Genomic DNA, 21,768 nt, shown 5'->3' on the forward strand with positions numbered 1-21,768 from the left:
TAGTAAGTATAACTGATATACTAAGAAATGAGAGAAAATGGAATCATCTAATACGCTCAATTAAAACCACGTAAGGAAGAAAAGAAGTATAGTGTAAAAATAAGAACAAAAAAAAGGACAAACTAACAAATGTGGTAGAGATTAATCCAGCTATATCAATAATTACCTTATACATCAATGCTTTAAATAAACTAACTACAAGGCAGGGATTATCAGAGTGGATCAAAAAACAAGACTCAACAATATGTTGTCTACAAGACCCACTTTAATATATAGATAGATAGATTAAAATTAATTAGATAGGGAAAGATACATCATGCTAACACTAATCAAAATAAAGCAGGAGTACCTGTATTAATTTCAGACAGAACAGACTTCAGAGCAAAGAAAGTTATCAGGGAAAGTGAGGAGCAGCATTATATAGCAATCACAGGGTCAATTCTCCAGGAAGACATATCAGTTCTTAGTATGGATATGTTTAACAATAGAGTGTCAAAATATGTAAGGCAACAAAATGAGAGAACTGCAAAAAGAAATAGCTGAATTCACTATTACAATTGAGGACTTCAACACTTCTTTCTCAGAAATGGACAGATCCAGAAAATTGAAAATCAGTAAGGACATAGTTTAACTCAATAGCAACATCAATCAACTGGATATAACTGAGACCTATAGACTGCTTCACCCAACAACGGCAGAACGCTTATTCTTCTCAAGTTCACATGGAACATTCACTAAGATAGACCACATTCTGGATCATGAAACACACATTGACAAATTTAAAACAACGGGAACCACACAGTAAAATTAACTAGAAATCAGTTACAGAAAGATAACTGGAAAATCCCCCAGATACTTGGAGATTAAACAACACACTTCTAAATAATACATAGGTTAAAGAAGAATTCTTGAGAGAAATTTTTAAATATTTTTAACTAAATAAAAGTTAAAATACAACTTATTAAAATTTGTGGCATGCAGCAAAAACAGAGCGTAGAGGGAAATTTAGAGCATTGAATGGATGTTTTAGGAAAAAAAAAGAGAACTAAAATCAGTCATCTAGGCTTCCACTTTAGAAACCTAGAAAAAGAAAAGAACATGAAATCCAAAACCAGAAGGAAAGAAAATAAAAAATTAAAGCAGAAATAGGGAATCAACAGAGAAATTGATAAAAGCTGGTTCTTTGAAAAGATAAATAAAAACCAATAAGCCTCTAGCCAGGCTAACTAAAAAGGAGAGAGGACATGAGCACCTGGGTGGCTCAGTTGTTAAGCATCTAATTTCAGCTCCGGTCATGATTCTAGGGTCCTGGGATAGAGTCCCGCTTGGGGCTCCGGCTCTCTCTCTCTCACTCCCCCTGCTTTTGTTCCGTCTCTTGCTGTGTCTCTCTGTGTGAAATAAATAAATAAAAATCTTTAAAAAAAAAAAAAAAAAAGAAAGAGAGAGAGAGAGGACACAAATCAGAAATGATAGAGAGGACATCACTACAGATCTCATGGACATTAAGAATATTATGAACAACTTTATTCCCACAGATTTGATAACCTAGATGAAATGGACCAATTATTTGAAAGAATCTGCTAAAACTCACACAGAAGCAGACAATCTGAATATTAATGAAATCAAATTAGTAAGTGACAACCCTCCAAAACAGAAAGTAACAGGATCAGATGGGCTCACTGGGGAATTCTACCGAGAATTAAAGGAAGAAATTATACTAATTCTGTGCATTCTCTTTTCAGAAAATAGAAGCAGAGGGAACACTTTCTAAGTCATTCTATGAGGCTAGCCTTACCCAAATACCAAAACCAGACAAAGACATTACAGAAAAGGAAACTACAGATCAGAATCTCTCACTAGCACAGGTACAAAAATCCTCAACAAAGTATTAAGTAAGTCTAATCCAACAATACATTAAAAGAACTATATACCATGATCATGTGGGGTTTATCCCAGGTATGCAAGGCTGGTTCAACATTGAGAAATCAATATAACCCATTACACCAACAAGCTAAAGAAGAAAAAAATCACGTGATCATATTAATAGATGAAGGAAAACTGTTTGACAAAATCAAACACTCATTCATGATAAAAAAAAAAAAAAACTCTCAACAAACTAGGAATGGAGGGAAACATCTTCAAAAAACCTACAGCTGAGGGGCGCCTGGGTGGCTCAGTGGGTTGAGCCTCTGCTTTCAGCTCAGGTCATGATCTCAGGGTCCTGGGATCGAGTCCCACATCGGGCTCTCTGCTCAGCAGGGAGCTTGCTTCCTCCTCCTCTCTCTCTCTCTCTCTCTGCTTGCCTCGCTGCCTACTTGTGATTTCTGTCAAAAAATAAATAAATAGGGGCACCTGGGTGGCTCAGTGGGTTAAAGCCTCTGCCTTCAGCTCAGGTCATGATTCCAGGGTCCTGGGATCGAGCCCCACATCAGGCTCTCTGCTCAGCCGGGATCCTGCTTCCCTCTCTCTCTCTGCCTGCCTCTCTGTCTGCTTGTGATCTCTGTCTGTCAAATAAAAAAATAATAAAAATTTAAAAATAAATAAATAAATAAATAAATAAAATCTTAAAAAAAAAAAAAAAAACCTACAGCTGATACCATACTTAATGGTAAGAAACTGGAAGATTATCCTGTAAGATCAGGAACTGAGCAAGGATGTCTCCTTACCATTCCTTTTCAACATTGTACTGGAAGTCCTAACCAATATAATAAGACAAGAAAATGAAACAAAAGCATGCTAATTGGAAAGGAAGAAATAACACTATCTTTGTTCTCATATGACATGATTGTCTATGTAGAGAGTCTGAAATATTCAACAAAAACAAAGACTACTGGAACTTATAACCAATTACAACAAGTTTGCAGGATACAATATTAATATACAAAATTCATCACTTTCCTATATACCGGCAGTGAGCAAGTAGAATTTGAAATGAAAAACAAAGTACTATTTATATTAGCACTTTTCAAAAATGTAGTACTTAGGTATAAGTCTTAACAAAATGTGCACAAGATTTCTATGAAGTACATATAGGAGGAACGGAACACAGAGCCAAGCAGAAGACCCACATAAATAGAGTCAAATGATCTTTAGCAAATGAGAAAAGGTAATGCAATGGAAAAAAGATAGTCTTTTCAACAAATGGTCCTGGAACAACTCAACATCCACATACCAAAAAATTGAATCTAGACACAGACCTTACACCCCCTGGCAAAAAGTAACTCAAAATGGGTCATAGAGTGGCTGAAGGCACATAAAAAAATAGATCATAGACCTACATATGAAACAAAACTATAAAATGTCTAGATGATAACATAGGAGAAATTCTAGATAATCCTGGATTTGGTGGTGACTTTTTAGATACAACACCGAAGGCACAACCCATGAAATAAAGACCTGACCAGCTGAACTTCATTAAAATTAAAAATTTTCTACTCTGTGAAAGACACTGTGAAGAGAATGAGAAGAGAAGCCAAAGTCTGGAAGAAAATATTTGCAAAAACACATAGCTGATAAAGACTATTATCCAAAATACACAAAGAGCTTCTGAAATTCAACAATAAGAAAATGAACAGCCTAGTTAAAACTGGGCCAAAGACCCTAACAGAGATCTCCCCAAAGAAGACATATAGATGGCAACAAGACATGACATCTGCTATTAGAGAAATTACAATAATGAGATACCACTGCACAGCTATTAAAATGGCCCAAATCCAGAATACTGACGCCAAAAACTGCCAATGACATGGAGCAGTAAGAACTCCCATTTATTACTGATGGGGGTGCAAAATGGTGCAGCCACTTTGGAAGACACTTTGGTGGTTCTTATAAAACTGAACATACTTTTACCATATGATCCTGCAACCACACTCCCGGGTATTTACCCAAATGAATTAAAAACTTATGTCCATACAAAAACCTGTTTAGAGCAGCTTTATTCATAATTACCAAAACTTGGAAGCAACCAAATGTTTTTGAGGAGGAGATTTGTTTTAAGGCATGAAGAAAAGCCAAAGGATTAGTTCTCTAAACACCGATTGTCAATTCCCAAAGAATAAAGTTCTACTTTAGTTGGAACTTTCCTATCATCTTCCAAGCCCCTACTCTGGATTAGGCACATATTTCTCCAGTGCTGAAATGAGCCCAACAAGGTAGGTATTACTGTGTCTATTTTACAGATGGGAAAAGTGAGGCTTTCACAAAGGGATCCCTTACTAAGGAGTTGCAAACCTGGGTTCAAACCTAAGCCTGTGTCTCCGAAGCTCATGCACTTATCTCACTTCTGTTTTATTAACAATAAAAATAACCAGTCTTCGCTGAGCCTGTGCCAGGCCCTGGTATTTTACAGCTATTAATATGAACATGATCATCCCATACTAAAGATGAGGAAATTAAAGCCTAGAGAAGTTAAGAAACTCAATGTAGACCCTCTCAGCTGGTCGGTCAGTTGAGACCCAGGCAGTGTGGGTCTAGGGTGCAAGGTCCATACTCATATGTTAAAAAATATTTGTTTTTAATATAATAGTAATACGTGGTCATGGTAACAATTTTAGAAAATACAACAAAGAAAAAAGGAAGTATTACCTATAATCTTCCCATTTGGAGATAACCATAATTATCATTTTGGTAGACAAAATTTCATGCCCAGTGGGTTGATGAATATGGAAGTAAGTGTATTGGAATTTTCCAGGGAAGAAATTGGAATTGGTTGTCCACCTTTTCATCTTTTTCCTGCACACACACGCACACTCATATTTTACAAAAATAGGATTATATTAAAAGTACTTTTACCCTACCCTTCACTCTCTAATATAATATGTTGTCAACACCTTTCTGCTCTTTTTTAAAGATTTTATTTATTTATTTGAGAGAGAACAAGCAGTGCGGAGGGGCAGAGAGAGAGAGAGAAGCAGACTCCCTGCTGAGCAGGGAGACCAGCTTGGGACTCGATGCCAGGACCCAGAGATCATGACCTGAGCCAAAAGCAGATGCTTAACCGACTGAGCCACTCAGGTATCCCAACACCTTTCTGCTTCAGATGTTTTCTACAATGATGATTTGTTACTCTCTTGGATCATGCACCTGTCTGAGAATCCATAAGAATCCTCCCTTACCCCAAAACATGCCCACATATACATACACATGCATGATCTGGCATATAATTCCAGAGACCCGCCTGAACCATGGACCCTAACTGAGAGCCAGTTTTACAACATCATTTCTAATGTCTGAATAATATTCCATCATGGAAGGATGCCCTGTAAGTTACTGAACCAACCTAAGTCGGTCCCCTATGGTTAGACATTAAGATTATTTCCGATTTTCCACTATTGTAAACAATGTTGAAACGACTACTCCTATGGATAAATCTTTGAGTATGGCCCTATCTATTTCCCTGGGATCAATTCCAAGAGCCCGACTGTTTTTAGGGCTTTTGATAGTATTTTCAAACCGCCCTCCAGAAAGGTTGTATCTATTTATGTTCCCGACAGCAGAGTCGAGAAGGGCCCGTTTCCCCACATCACTGCTCACAGCTGGTCTTATAAAACATTATATTTTGTACCTTTTTAACCCTGCCTTGCAACTTCTCTTTTTCTCTCTGCTGTCTTGGAGACAGTGATTTCTGACTCAAGGAGCTGGAAAGAGCCGTCTTCGGGGAAGACTCCAGGTTGAGAATTGCTGTCTTTCCTGCTTCTATAAAGCCCCAAAGGCTGCAGTTTCCTGGATTTTGCAGAAGACACTCCTTTGCAAATCTCTTTGCCCTTGTCTTTGGTGGGAAAAGTGTCACTAGGCGAGAAGAAACAAACAGGCTACCCTTTTTTAAAAAAATCTTGGTTGATTTTTAAACATTTCTATTATGAAATGTTTGTCCCCAAAGGAACCAGGAGGGTTCCTTTTAGTAGATCTTAAAATTCATAGATAAGTAATTCTGTAGTGTGACTGCTCCTTCTCTCCCACTTTAGACAGCCAAATCTGTCCTGATGTATAAAATTTACTGGGGGAAAAAAAAAACACCCAAATTTGGCTCGAGAACCCCACGAGGCTGGTTATAAGGAGAAATCTCTTGCATATAGTAGGCACTCAATAAATGTTTGTTGAACCGCGCTGGAAGACTTGGACACGCACCCTGGAGTAATAGGGGATTTCGTGTACGTGTTTAACTACTAAAGCTTTCATTAACTGTGGCAGTGTTAAATACAGTCGGTACTAATGAGGGGGAGTGGTGACCTGAATACACCGAAACAGAGGGAAATCCCAGATCAACTCTATTTAGTCTTGAAATACAGTCCATGATTTTTTTTTTCCTGTAACAGATGTACCTTTCCAATTCTGTTTGGCTTAGGCGAATATTACAATGAGCTTATCCTTCCTGAGCCCACAGAGAGAGACTCTACGAGGCAGTCATCGGGCTAGAATTAACAGTCACCAAAGAAATCCCAATATGGACATATGAGGTGATCTAAAAAGAATCATTATTAATTGTGTTACCTGGGATATCCATATTAATTTAGCGACGCAGTGATCTGTTCTTTCTTTTCTAAAGTTGCACCCTAGCATTAATAAATAAATAAATAGAAGTTGCCACGGGTCACCTACAAAGGGGGTAGTAAAGATTTGGCTCTTTTACAGCAATAACTACCATTTCCTGGAAGTAGTTTCTGCAAACCAGTTTAGCTATATTAACTCAAAATCCTTACCACAGAGCTCTGCGGGCAGGTAATGTTTCTGCCCTGATTCTGCTTTCGGGGGAGGGAACTCTCCCCTCCCCCACTGGGTACTATAACGAGGGAACCGACAATCAATGCACCCTGCCCTCCTGCCCAGAGGATGGCGAGGCACCCAGACCTCTCCCGCCTTCCCCAGCCTACACGGAGGAATCCTCAGACCCACGAGGAAGTACCCTGAGCACCGCTCTGAAGAGCTCATTCATCAGCCCTTTCTGAGGTCAGAAGCTGGGCCTTTTCTGTCTATTCCGCGACCCTCCCCTGCTCAAGGCAGCCACAGATGGATTCTATCGCATGCAACCAAAGAATGCTGATGGACAGAGAAATGTCAGCTGACTCGCCCCAGACTGCCCAGCCAGTAAATGACTAAGTGAGAATTTTGAACCCAAGGCTATCTGATGTCCCAGCCCCCATGCCACTTCTCAAAGGATACGCATGGAGGGTTAAGTTCAGGTGCCTTCCGAGTCCTGACTTTCACTTTCTCTGCCACCTGCTTCCTCCCTGGAAAATTCTCACACACTGACTTCCATATCCATCAACCCACGGGGCTGGAACAATACATCACCGGACTGATGTAACTTACCCTTCCACACTGGGCACCTGGTGTTCATTCAGTGAGTCATCAAATCTGTACTCATACCACCTTTTTCAAGTAGAACAACAACGAAGAGGAGGCAGGACCAAGGGGTCTGCTCCAGCCTCCTGCCTCAAAGAAACTCTGCCCTAACATCCAATCACATGACAAGAGTCATGTCTGCCACCACCATGATCAGAAGGCCACCGGTTACCATCAGCCTCCGGCAGCACCATATGCTAATCTAATACAGAATGCACACGTCTGGGGCGCTGGGGCGGGGGCGGGGGGTGCAGAGGGCTCAGTTGTTAAGCATCTGCCTTCAGCTCAGGTCATGATCCCAGGGTCCTGGGATCGAGCCCCGCATTGGGATCCCTGCTCAGCAGGACGCCTGCTTCTCCTTCTCTCACTCCCCCTGCTTGTGTTCCCTCTCTTGCTATCTCTGTCAAATAAATAAATAAAATCTTAAAAAAAAAAAAAAAATGCAGCGCCTGGTGGCTCAGTGGTTAAGCCTCTGCCTTTAGCTCAGATTACGGTCTCAGGGTCCTGGGAGGGAGCCCCGCATCGAGGTCTCTGCTCAGCAGGGAGCCTGCTTCCCCCTCTCCCGCTCTCTGCCTTCCTCTCGGCCCACTTGTGATCTCTGTCTATCAAATAAATAAATAAAATCTTTAAAACAAAACAAAACAAAAACAAAAACAAAACAAAACAAAAAAACACCATGTCCTAAAAAGACAGATGGAGGAGAAAGCGCCAGAGCCTTTGGGTAATGGGAAGACCACAGGCTCAGCAGTCAGAGAGACACATCTCGTCCCTGTGGGACGAGCTTCCCTGAGCCTTGGTTTCCTCATCTGTAAAATAGGGATAACCGGTGCCAGCCTCACGAGTTCCTGAGATGCTTGTATCAGATGGAAAAGTTAAACGGCCTCATACACTGTCGGAGCCAACAACGCCAGTGCTTTCCTTCCTAAAGAATTTAGGACAGTTGATTGCTTATTCCTATTTTTAAAGATCTCCAAGGAAGGAGAAACCATAGCATCCCTTGGTAGCTAGTGCCAGTGTTTCACAACCCACTTAGATGATGTGTGAATATAGCACAGAGGCCCACATCCAAGGAGCCTGGCAGAGGCTGGGAGGCATGCCAAGCAGCTTGCTGGACCGCTACCCAATCCTATCCCTTCCCCCGCCATTGCCTCCTAAATATATATATTAGCTTAGCCATCCTTCACGGGCCAACCTCCTTTTGGAAACCCTGTCTGATAACCTGGTTTGAAATGTTTTCGGTCTTCCAACCACTATATCACCTGTGGGCTGTAACATGCTCTAGGCATTTATTGAAAACACACTGGTCCTATTTAATTCTGTAATCAGGTATCGCAATGAATATACATTAAATGCCCCCCTGCATTGCTGGACAGCATCCTAGGCACCAGCCATATAGCACTGAATCAAACACATGAAGTCCTTGCCCTCATGAAGAGCACAATCGAGCAAGGAGTCAGAGGAGAGAAAATAACTATAGAGGATGGCAGGTGATCAGAAGTGCAGTGGAGGAAATCAGAACAGGGTTGGGGGTGGGTGACCATTACTCTGTAAGAGGAATGGCCAGGACTTGCTCCTGTCCACCTCACACCAGCTCCCTTTCACTCCCTGTGCCCGCAGGCAGGCTTTCTTTCAGCTTCCCCAACTCACCACACTCCTTACAGCCCCAGGACCTTTGCATGCTCCTCTTGTCTGGAATACTTGTCCCTCCCTACATCACCTGGTTAACCCTTTCTTTTTGATGAGTTAATAATTGAGCAGACACTGGAAGGAAGGTAGGAGACTACTTATATGTGCTTGGTTTCTCTGGGAATATATGCTCCTGAAGGGTAAGAAAGGGCAGTGGTTAGAAATGCCAGTTCTTTTTTTTTTTTTTTTAAGATTTTTATTTATTTATTTGACAGACAGAGATCACAAGTACGCAGAGAGGCAGGCAGAGAGAGAGGGGGGAGAAGCAGGTGTCCTGCTGAGCAGAGAGCCCGATGCGGGGCTCGATCCCAGGACCCTGGGATCATGACCTGAGCCGAAGGCAGAAGCTTTAACCCACTGAGCCACCCAGGCGCCCCAGAAATGCCAGTTCTTAAATGGATCCTCAGGATCCCTGCCTTATTCTCAATCCTCAAACCCCTGCCTTATCACACCCTAGTTGTATGGCAAATTCCTAAGTTCCCCAAGTCTCAGTCTCTGGGAAAATGGAGAAAGAACAGTATTTATTTCATAGAAATATTATAAAGATAAAATAAAGTCATGAATGTACAGTGGTGGGCATCAAAGGCAGGTTTACCCCAAAGCTAAGGTAACTTTGAGAATTTAGCACCCCCCCCCACACACACACACTTGCATGAGTCCCTTACAAGGCCCTCAGAGGAGCCCAGCAATGAGTTTACATCATCACACATTTTTGTAAAACGTGTTAACAACAATCAGTGAAGACTACTGTCTCTTCCCACTTTGACTCCCTTCTGTCATACTTCTGTCATGCTTCTCACATCAGATGGCGCGGGAAAGGACATGGCCCTTTTGCATTCATCATTCAGACAGTGAACCCAGCCACTCTGCCCCAAGAGAAGGGGAGACCAGCCTTCCCGGAATGTGGTTGTTTCACCATCTCAGGATCCTTCCAGAGTGCAGAGGGCTGTGGGCAGGTGCTGGGGTCGCCCGCCCGCCACTGCCCCCAGGCCTGGAAAAGGAGGCTTTGGGGGGCAGGACACCACACCTCCCATGGGGCCCCAACTCCAAAGCCTCATGCTGAGACCTCAGGAAATGCCGGGGCCTTCTTGAGTCTTTCTCAAGAGCCAGCCCCAGGGTCTGGCGGTTCTTATACTTAAGCTGAAAAGCTCTTGAAATCTATACCAGCGTGGGAACGAACTGTTTTCCCCCTCCTAAGGGCTGAAAACAGCTCATGACCATCTTCCAAAGGAAAACCTTCTCCCTACTTGAAAGCAGTTATAAAATCATGTCTCGGCCTTTTATTTCCTGGCCAAATGATGCCAATTACTAATAGCAAAAGGGAAGAACGTGACTCATGGACGTTCCAGTTCTGACGGCTGATTGCCATAAATTCCCTGGTCCCTAGAACTCACTCCGCCTCTCCTTTGTGATGGTTCTCCACAGTCATCACCCAGAAAGTCACCCTTTCCTCTTGCTTTCCTCCAGGAAACTTCTAGAAAGATTTCTTGCGGCCCACCAATGCATCCTCAAGGTCACATTAAGTCCCTTTGCCCACCTCCCAGCCAGACTCGGGGAAGAACTTGACTTCAGTATCCTCCTGTGTTTTTTTTGTGTGCATAAGCACCTTTATTTCTAGAACCTATTAAACAGTCCACCCTCATCTGCCCTCGGTCCTACCCAACATAACCCTCTCCTGCCTTCCCTGGGGTTGTGTCTCCTATTCATAAAGTCAACAGGTTCACCATCACTTAAAATACACAACAGCAACAGCAGTGTACGTGAGCCAGGAGATCTCCCGGAAGGGACATTGGCTCATGACCCTCTGAGCCCCTGGGTCCCAAAAGGTCAAGCCCTCAGCCTTCTCTCTGCCTTCCTGCCCACCGCCCCCAAATCAGAGCAAGACCTCCAGACTCCCCGAAGCACCTGCCCTTTTACCAAAGGGAGGAGGGAGAAGAACTTTGGTTGACTTGTAAATCATTGTCATAATATATCAAATTTACGACCCAACAATATTAGGATCCATATTGCCTTAAAAGTGTGACTGTGTCTTGGTGAGGAGGGGGGACTACTCACAGTAATAATTTCTCCCTAACCTTCTGGAACAGTCTAATATCTGGGCATTTTTTAAAATTGAGGTGGCTTGTCATATGTGTAATTAAATGTGATTAGAATGTACAGCTTTTATAGACTTAGAAAAAAGGCGTGGGGGGGTGTCCTTTCTTAGATGTGCCCTGATTTGGGATTCAGAAAACCTGATCCCTGTAACAGGAGAACACTAGAACACTATACCCTCAGGTCCAACAGCTTTTGCTGAAGGATCCAAGAGGCTGGGGCTGGGGTGGAGAGTGTGAAAACATTTTGAAAAGACCTTTCACTACCCAGATGCAAGCATTTATCATCATCATCATATCATCGTTATTAGCAATAATAAGTGGATCAGGGGGAGCTTTTCAAATGCAAATCTAATCACATTGTGCCTTTAGTCCAAGGCCTCCCACTGCTGTTAGGATAGAAGCCAGAACGCACCCCCGGCCTCTAGGCCCTTCATGGCATTCTTTGTACGAGGAACCACAGGGCCTGGCTCCTGCCCGCCTTGCACCAGCTTCCTCTCATTCCCTGGGCTGCATGCACGCCTTCTCTCAGCTTGAATTTGCTGTCCTTCTGCTAACCCCAGGACCTTTGCACACTCCTTTTGTCTAGAGTACTTGTCTCTCCTAAGCTCACTTGTTTAACCCCCTCTTTTTGTCCTGATATCACACTTCCTCAAGGAAGCTTTCTCCACCTTTCTTGACTAGATAAATCCTTCCCTTCTACACCCTCAGAGAATCATGTTCAGCCATCCAAATATTTATTAATTCATAGCTATTGAGTGTCTACTATATGCCAGACAGTCTTCTAGAGGTGAGGGATATAATGGTGAACAAAAGAAGTCCCCAGGGAGCTTCCACTCTAACAGAAGAAGAGACAATAAGCAAGTGAGCACATACATGTTTACCAGAATCAGGCAGTAGTAAGTGCTGTGAGGGGGAAAAAAAAAAAAAAACTGGGTAAGGATTAGTGTGGTGGCAGGAGCGGGGGTAATCATTTCAGATTAAGGGCAGCAGAGGAAGCCTTTCTGAGCAGGTGACACTTAAACTGAGGCTTCAGTGAAATGAGGGAGCCAACCATGAAGAGGTGTATGGAGAGACAACTTCAGACAGAAGGAATAGCAAGGACAAATGTCCTGGGGCAGGAATGAACTTAGTATAAGTCTGAAGAATAGAAGACGACCAACGTGCCTAGAGTTGAGAGAGCAAATTGGGAAGGTACTCCTTGAGGTTGAAGGACATGTAGACAAGCCTTTTGAGGAATTTTGCTCCAACCAGGAGCAGAAAGATAGGGCTCCCACCAGGGAAGCCCATGCACATTATGGAGGGTGTCTCTGTTTTGGTTTTTACTTTGTTTTAAGATGGGAAGCATTGCAGCATAGTTGTGTGCCAAAAGGAATGTTCCAGTAGGGAGGGTGACACAGGTGATTCATGAGAAAGAGAGAGAGCACTGCAGTCAGTCCCCCAGTGAGGGAGATTGAGATCCAGAGCCCAGGTGGAGAGGTTGGCACTACACAGGCCCAGGGACAGTTTGTAATCTGTGACAGGAGAGGGCACAGCACATACATACTGATGCTGGAGGCTGGTCAGTTTAGGGGTGGATAATAAGCATTCTGATGCCCTCCGTTTTTTCAGTGAATGGAGGATGAGATCATCAGCTGAGAACCAGGCAGAAGAAGGGCACTGGGGCTGGAGAAAAGAGGAGAAAGTACGAATAGGCATCTTGGAGAGTGGTAGATTGACTGCGGACTGTCATGGGATTGCTGGGCATTGCTGAGGCAATCTAGTTATTTGAGAAAACTGCGTTTTCTCCAGCCATGTTCCTGTGCCATCTCAGACGCAGGTGCAAAGGGATTGCTCCATTGAGCTTAACCAGGGTTAACAGTGAGCATGGGAATTATGGAGAAATCACAGCACTAGGCCATAGAGTCGAGGCTGGGTGAGGAGGGAAGGAGGGCCTAGGTAAGAGGTGGTGAAAATAGGGTACAGAGCCAGTGGACTGAGACCGCAAAAGGATCCGAGAGTCATTGGAATGGTAGCCCTAGGATCACTGAGTCATTGGAATGGTAGTCCTAGGATCACTGAGTTGGGAAGGTACGTGGTGACGGTCTGAATGAGACGGAATGGAAACTTTAGAGGTGCTATTGTTATAGCTAAGTCTGTGTGTGACTATGGCTGAGATGGAGAGGAGGAGGGGACCCTGGAGGCACCAAGAAGTAAGAGGCAGGATGACGTAGATGACCATCTACGTGGGCCTCACAGTCGTTATGGGCAATGGCAGGAGTCCGGGTGCAGAGAAAGTCACCAAGCCGGGTAGTCAAACCATCAGTGAACACGTGAGCAGGACGTAGGTACAGAGCACGGAGATGGTCTGATGATGGACGCTCATATTTTTCATGTTTATATGATTATTTTATTAATGTTGATTTTACTCATGACACTGTATGCACCATTAAGGGTAGGGACCATGTCTGCTTGTGTTCACCACATGACCTACAGCTTCTAGCTCAATGCCTAGCAGATAATAAGTACTTCATAAAAAACTTCTTAAATAAATGAATGAACAGATACCATTTTCCAGAATTGGAGAAAGAGAGAGCGTGAGAGGCATTGATCCAATAAATTGCTCCTTTCTTTTCCCATTGAAGTTCTCGGCATAGTGCTTATTTTCAGAAATTTCAGTCAATGGTCACTCTACTAACATTTATGAAAAACCTGTTAAGTGCCAGGTGCTGTGTTGCATGTTTCAAAGAGGAGTAAGACGTGGTCACAGCTGTCAGAAATCTCAAAGCATAGCCAGATGAACTCAGGAATAAACAACTTTAATATGATGTGAATAGAGCAATGATAGAGATATGTGTAAAATGCTCCAAGGACACTGAATCTGACTGCTGGGGGGAGATGGAAAGGCTGTGGGTACAGATAATACCTGAAGAATGAAGATAGTCCCCTACCAAGACAAGCGGAAGGTATAGGTGAAGGACCAACCTGTCCAAAGGTATCAAGGATAGGAAAAACATAGCAAACTGAGAAGTCTGATGAAGACTAGCAATTAAGTGAAAACATCAACAGTCCCTTATATTTAGAGTCAGTTGGATTGCAACCAGCATATTAAATAACACAATGAGGACAAAATAGTCTTTTTAACAAATGGCACACGAACAACAGGGCATCCACATGGAAATGAATGAAGTTAGACTTCTGCCTCATACCACATACAAAAAGTAATTCCAAATAGATCAAAGGCGGGCGCCTGGGTGGCTCAGTGGGTTAAGCCACTGCCTTCGGCTCAGGTCATGATCTCAGGGTCCTGGGATCGAGTCCCGCATTGGGCTCTCTGCTTGGCAGGGGGCCTGCTTCCCTTCCTCTCTCTCTGCCTGTCTCTCTGTCTACTTGTGATCTCTCTCTGTCAAATAAATAAATAAAATCTTAAAAAAAAAAACCAAATAGATAAAAGGCCTAAGTGTAAGCATTAAAACTACAAAACTCTTAGAAGAAAACCTAGGTGCAAATCTTCATGATCTTGGATTAGGCAATGGTTTATTAGCTATGACACCAAAAGCAAAAAGGAAAAAATAAATACATTGAACTTCATCAAATTTAAACTTCTGTGTTTTAAAGGAGACCATCAAATTAAAAAGACAACCCACAGAATGGGAGAAAATATTTGCAAATTATATATCTGAGAAGGGACTAGTGTCCAGAATATATAAAGAACACTTACAACTCAATGATGAGAAGACAAATAACCTAATCTTTAAAAATGGGCAAAAGATCCTCTCGAAAGAAAATACACAAATGGCCAGTAAGTGCACAAAAATCGACCCATTATTACTCATGGAAATACAAATTAAAACCAAGAGATGCCACATTATACCCACTAAAAGGGCGCTAATGACAAAGGTAGACATTAGCAAGTGGCAGTGGAGATGTGGAGAAATTGAAACCCTCACGCATTGCTGGTTAGAATGTAAAATAGGGTAGCTGCTTTGGAAAATGTTCCCTCAAAAGTTAAACATAGAGTTACAGTATGACCCAGCAAATCCACTCCCATTTGTGTGTGTGTATATATGTGTATATATATATATATATATATATGTGTGTGTATTTCCTTACATTCACATTAGTGTTTGTACTGAGATTATATATATATATATATATATATATGAGAGTAGAATATATATACATACACATTATATACACATACATATGCCCAAGAGAATTGAAAACATATATCCGCATAAACACTTGTACATGAATGTTCACAGCATCATGAGTCACAATAGTCAAAAACTGAAAACAACCCAAGCCCATCAACTGATAAATTAATAAACAAAATGTAGTCTATCCATACAATGGAGTATTACTTGGCAATAAAAAAAGGAATGAAGTGATGAAACATGGTACTACATAGGTGAACCTGGAAGCATTATGGTAAATAAAATAACCAGATGCAAAAGACAACATATTGTATGCTTTTTTTTGTATGAAATATCTGGGATAGGCAGATTAATAGAAACTGAAAGTATATTAGTGATTTAAAAAGGCTGGGGAAAGGGGGATTTGGGGAGTGACTGTGAATTGATACAGAGTTTCTTTCAGAATTAGACAGCGGTGATGATTGTACAATTGTGTGAATATGCTAAAAACCACAAAATTGCACAAATTAAAAGGTGAAATTTTATGGTATGCGAATTATAGCTTAATTTTTTAAAAATGTCTTCTGGGGTCCCTGTGGCATGTAGGTCATGCCAAAGTATGTGGATTAAGTCCTGCAGGCAATAGAGGGTTTCTTAGTGTCACGTGTGTGTGCATGTGTATGCACCTGTGTGTGTGTGTGTGTGTGTGTGTGTGTGTGCACACTCTTCTTCCACTATAGGTTGAAAATCAGGTACGTGAAATCACCAAAAGTTCCCTAGGGAGCTATGACGTTGGGTCAATCAGTTTAAATGGTTTGCCGTATTTCCTTACATTCACATTAGTGTTTGTACTGAGATTATGTTTTATGTACAATTTGATATGCTACTCTTTTTTTCAGTTACCATAAACGTATTCTAAGCATTATTTAAAAGTAAATTTTCTTACCTAATTATAATACTTATTTATGGTAGAAACTTTGGAAAATATGGAAAATTATAAAGAAGAAAATTAAAGCCATCCATAATCCCACCAGTTAGAAATAATCATTACAGACATTTTAGTGTATTTTATTTTGTCTTTGTTCTATGAGTAAATGTCATTTTTAATAGCTATATAATAGGCCACCCAGTATCATAGATTACTTTTATTGTAATATAGTTAGGCTATTTCCAATTTCTCTCCATATAAATAATGATGTCATAAATATCTTTGTTCATGAAGCTTTTCCATAGATGGGGTTATTTCCCTAGCTTCTCAGAAATAGAATTACTAGTCAAAGACTGAATATGTGTAAGCTTCTATGATGCATTTTTAAACTGCATTCTAAAGTAGTTCAACAAATTGCATTTGTATTAGCAATAAATGAGATTGCCAGTTTCACAGCATCCTTATCAGCACTGCGGCTTATACTTTTAAAAATTCTCCTTTAAAAAAAAAATTCATTTTACTAGAGGTTTCCTAGGAAAGAGCAGCATGCTCAGGTTTGTATTTTAGATGCTAGAGCCCCTGGGCTGAAGAGAGGCAAGAGAGTGCTTGCATGGGAGCAAAGTAGGGAAGTGCTGCACTAGGTGTGCTAGCAAAGGAAAGAAATGACACCGCCAGGCAGTGAGGATGGGCTGAACGACGTTCCAGATTAGAAAGGCATTTCTAAGAAAGGATGGGTTGGATTTGTGACTGATCCAAAACTGGCAGGAAGTGAGAGGTGTCAAGTTTGACTCCAAAATGTCTAGCTTTGGAGGTAGAGTGGAGGGTGATCGCTGTAGCCTGAGGCAGGGAAAAAGGGAAGGAGGAGCAGGTTTAGAAGGGGAAAGAAAGTTTCCTGATTGCACCTCGTTACTTTGGGCACCTTCCAGAAGTCCCAGGTGGAGACATCAACATATCCATTAACGACATGAATCTGAAGCTTGGAAGAGAGGATGGCACCAGGGATAAAAGTCTGGGAACCATCCGTATGTACATGGTAATGAATGAGATCATTGTGGGCTGAGGAGTAAACACCAGGAGAAATCAACCATCGCAAGGCAGAAAGAAGAATGAGTGAAGGAGAAAGAGTTGCTTAGGAAGCGGGACAGGACCCAACAGACACTGGCATTAAACAGCAGGGGGACGGAGAGATTCAAGGAGTGAGACCGGTCAGAAGTGACAGATGCTTCAGGTCCCACAAGAGTCCTGAGTCAGCGGAGGAAGACAGAGGAGGGTCCCTGCAGAGTGGGCAGGCTGGGGGTGTCAGGAAGGTGTGAGAGAAGACAGCAGCCTCATTGGGAAGCCATTCTTCTCAAGTTTTTGTCTCTCCTTTCATCGGGGCAAGAGCTGGTCAGTGATGCCACTCTTTCCTGCCCACCAGAGCAGACAAATGGAAGCCGAGGGGGAGGCTGGGAGGCCTGGCTCTCAATTCTGGCTCTGCTGTAATCCCAGACATCTGATTGAGGCTTCACCTTTGATCTCTTTACCCATAACACGAATGGGTCGGTGATGAAAGGGATGCCTGAAGCTGACCTCGGTTCAGCGTTGGTCTGTCCCCAAGGTTCCCCATGACGGCAGTGAAATGAGAAAAATAAGGCCCACGTAAGGTGTTCTCATGAAGGAAGGTAACTTCATGCAATGGAAAAGTCTGTCCTTTATTCCGAGATTATGCCTTTCCTACTTTTTGTAGGAAGCTGTCCTTTCTTTTGTGAAATGATGGTAGATGGTACCAGTTCCCCACCACCACCCCACCACCCCCGCCATGGTGTTTCTTTCTTGTGTCTTTGTTTAGCAAATAAGTTGGTTAATCTCTGTCACCCCACCACACCAACTCAGGAATGTTACTGGTTTAGGAATAGCGAAAGTGTAGGAATTAGTGACCTAAATATTTAAAAATTTTTTTTAATTGTATTTATTTATTTATTTTGACAGAGTGCACGGAGCAGGGAGGAGGGGCAGAGAGAGAGAGAGAGGGTGAGAGAGAACCTTAAGCAGCCTCCGTGCCCATTGTAGAGCCCAATGAGGGGCTCAATCCCACAATCCTGAGATCAGGACCTGCACCAAAACCAAGAGTCGGACACGCTTAATTGACTGAGCCACCCCAGTGCCCCCGTGGCCTAGATACTATTTAAGCCTCTCACCTAAAACCCTGAAATCCCTGCCCTCTGAAGATAGTCCTAGAAGGAAAATAGAAGGGTACGGGGTGGGGGTGGGGGACTAGGACCACTGCTGTGTGACTCCACCTCCCAACTCAAGGGCTTTGAGTCTGGGCCTTTGCCCTGAGATGCTGCCTTCCCGGCAACCCTTAACCCCCAGTCTTCCGTGTGCTCCGCAGGCTGGCCACCCAGAGCCCCAGCCGCGTCACCCCTGCTCCTCCCCGGCAGCCAGGCTCTGCTGCCCTTTTATCCCAGCTCGGTACCAGGCTCCTGCACACAGAAGATACTCAGGAAGTAGTTGTTGAATGAGTGAATAAATGAGCTCCCATTTTATCCCTGAGGAAAGCTTTTTTTTTTTTTTTTTAAGTAGGCTGCATAGCCAACATGGGGCTTGAACTCACAACCCTGAGATCAAGAGTCACATGCTCTACCAACTGAGTCAGCCAGGAAACAAACTCATCCCCTTCCTCAATCCAAAGACAGGGATGTATATCCCCGAAGTCTAACAGCTGTCCTGTGGGTGCTCGGGGAATATCGGAGAGGAGGTTTGTTTTGTTTTGTTTTGTTTTGTTTTGTTTGTTCATAACACTGTTTGGCTAACATGCGGTAGAAACTAAATATGAACCCCAATCCTTTAACTCCAGTCCACTGGTTTCCCTCTCCACCATCTCCACATAGTGGACATCCACCAGCAGCAGGGGTGAGGTCTGCGGGCAAGATGGCGTCTCCCGGCCTCCTCAGATCAAACTCAGGGAGCAGTGTAAGCATGAGCCAGGCCTTAACCTCAGGAAGCAATTCACACCTGCTGATGAAGAAGGGGTTCATACATGAAATGCAAAGCTTTTGAACGTCCCCTTTATCTTTCTCAAAGTAATGATTGCTCTTAGTTTAAGAAGTTAAATTGTGCTAAATACACCTTTAATGAAAAACCGCTCCTCTCCACCCCAGAGGCCAGCACGATCATTCTTTGGCATGTTTTTCTCTGGTATTCACCTCCACAAATCTAAAGAACATTCTATGTCTCCATCTGCTGAGCTCCCCATCAACTCTCTGACAGCCAATGAACGCTGCCCAATGGTTCGCTTTTCTGAAGCACTAGGGTTCCCCTCTTCCACTCAGTGTAGTTGGAACCCCTGCTGACGATCACACTTAATGTGGACCTTATTCTGATTACATAATTTGTATTCACTTAAGCTAGTGTACCAAGATATGCTTCTGTTCTTGGATAATTTTTTGTTTACCCCAAAGTTAATAATTACCTTTTTCCCCCTTTTTTCATTTGCTTATTATTCTGGATACCTAGCAATAGTTTTTCTTAGGCCTTCTAACAGCCTTTTGATATTCCTCAAACCAAGCAATTCGGATCATCTCTACCCATTCTGGATTTTTTTTTTCTGTTCACAGACCTCCCTAACTGGCTTTCTCCTTACATCTGAACTGGTTGCTTCCATTGTCATCCTAGAATCCTAGGAGCTTCTTTTGCCATCCTCCTGATTTAGAGCCTCTGAATCCCACATCATCTTCTGGTTTGGTTTATTCCAAGAAAAATAACCCTGTTTATCTAAAAATGTCTTTACTTCCCTTCAATACTTAATTGATGATTGAACTAAATACAGAATTGCAGGTTGGTATCATCCTCTCTCAGGATTTTGATAACTTGCTCTATTTTCTTCCAGCTTCTGATGTTTTCCTTGAGCAGTGAGGCAGTTCTGATTGCTGATCCTTTGTACAAATCTACCTGTGTCTTGGGAAGCTTTTAGGACTTTTTTTCCTTTATCTCCAGGGTTCTAAACTTTCACAGTGTGGTCTTTTGTCCACGCGTTGGGCTTGGCCCCCAATGGACCTGTCAAACCAGAAGCTTGTTTCCTTCAATTCTGAGGAAATTTTTCCTACTACTTATTTTTATAATGTCCTCCCTTCCATTTCTCTGTTCTCTCTTTCTGAAATTAGGCAGAGTGAGGGGTAGAGAGTAGTGGAAGGTTTTGTTTTGTTTTAGACATAGGGGTCAGGGGAAGTCTCTCCGATGAGCTGACCGTTGAGGAGAAATCTGAATGAGCATCTTCTCATCTACCTGAGGAAAATTCCTGACCTCTCTCCTGTCAGGATGCTTTGCTTATGTGCCTGGTGACCTTTGGCTGAGCCTTCACAGAGACAGAGGCACTACAGGCTGATGGAAAGTTCTGTCTCTGTGACATGGGGCTTGTCAGCCGGTGGTGTTCCCTGTTAGTTGCACCGGTGGCAAATGGGAAGCTCCTTCCTCTGGGATAGCTTAGGTTTTCCAGAGAAGAATCTTCCAGTCTCCTGCCTGGAGGTGGTGAGAGAAGGAAGAGGTCTGGGAAGCAAATGTAATTCACCATTAAATTTCATTTAATTCTCCTCACTCCGCCTTCGGTGACTCCCTGAAATGCCTGGGCCTTTCTGGGATTCTGAAGGGCAAGCTTCTGGACCTCTTGTGGGCATTTCCCCATGCTGGGCTTGAATATCTACTCCTTCTATCCCTTCTCTTGTCCACTGATGTCCCTTTACCCATTCTCCTTCTCCTTTTCACTTAAATGGGACTTGAAGAGAACATGACGGTAAACACGTAACCAACCCACTTTGTTTAACCAGAACATAGGAAACCCTGTGAAACAAATTTTAGCAAACAGACAAGGCTCAGAGTTCTTTTTGTTTTTTTTCTTTTTAAGGAAAAGAAAACTGTTGCAGAGTACCCCCACCCCCTGCCCCGCCGTAGTGAGAGCTCTTGACAACCATGGAATTTTCTGGGTGAAGTGACCTCAGACATTATGTACTCTCACCACTTCATTTTACAGATGTAGAAAACGAAACCCAGACAGCAGAAGTAACGTGCCCAAAGTCGCACAGCAGAGAAATGTAAGGAGTCCCTGTTTTTTCCACTTGTAATCCTAGGTCGTCCTTCCCAGTACCATTCAGCCTTCCCAGAAAAGCCCCTCAGGCAACAGAAAGATTTTCCTCTTGATGGAGCTTCCAAAGCAAATGCCTTTTTTGCTCTCTGGGCCAGTCTGACCCTGATCAGTCCCATCTGGAGAAGAACCATGACAATGAACTAGATGTTGTTTCTCAGCAAGACCAGGAGTGTTCATGGCATATTAAAACAAGAGATCATTTCTTAAAGGACAGAGTCAGGATAACAAATCCACCTTAAAATAAACTTCAAGTCAAATTACCAATTAACACCTAAGTGTATTTAAGCAGAAATAAGTTTAATCGTCTAATTAATTTTTCACCAGTTAAGTCCATTTGTACATGTTGCATTTTACACTGCCTTGGCAATGAACAAGACTGGATCTCCTCATAACCATTTTCCACTTCCTGGTTTGCTAAGTAGTCCAGTGCTATTGTCTGTTTCCAGAAAATATAAGTTGCCCCAAACTGGTCACACTGCAACTTCA

The 21,768-nt window shown here is 42.7% G+C and overlaps 1 long non-coding RNA gene across 1 annotated transcript in view; it reads right to left on the reverse strand.

Moving 5' to 3' along the window:
- Positions 1-265: 265 nt before the first annotated feature.
- The window catches only part of LOC309872749, a 45,083-nt gene continuing 23,580 nt past the window's right edge, over positions 266-21,768 (reverse strand). Inside the window, exon 3 of the long non-coding RNA XR_014316105.1 lies at positions 266-1,413. This is a non-coding gene — a long non-coding RNA (uncharacterized lncRNA). The remainder of the gene's footprint in view (positions 1,414-21,768) is intronic.

The sequence above is a fragment of the Mustela nivalis genome, assembly GCF_964662115.1.
Source record: "Mustela nivalis genome assembly, chromosome: 9".
Lineage (NCBI taxonomy): Eukaryota > Metazoa > Chordata > Mammalia > Carnivora > Mustelidae > Mustela > Mustela nivalis.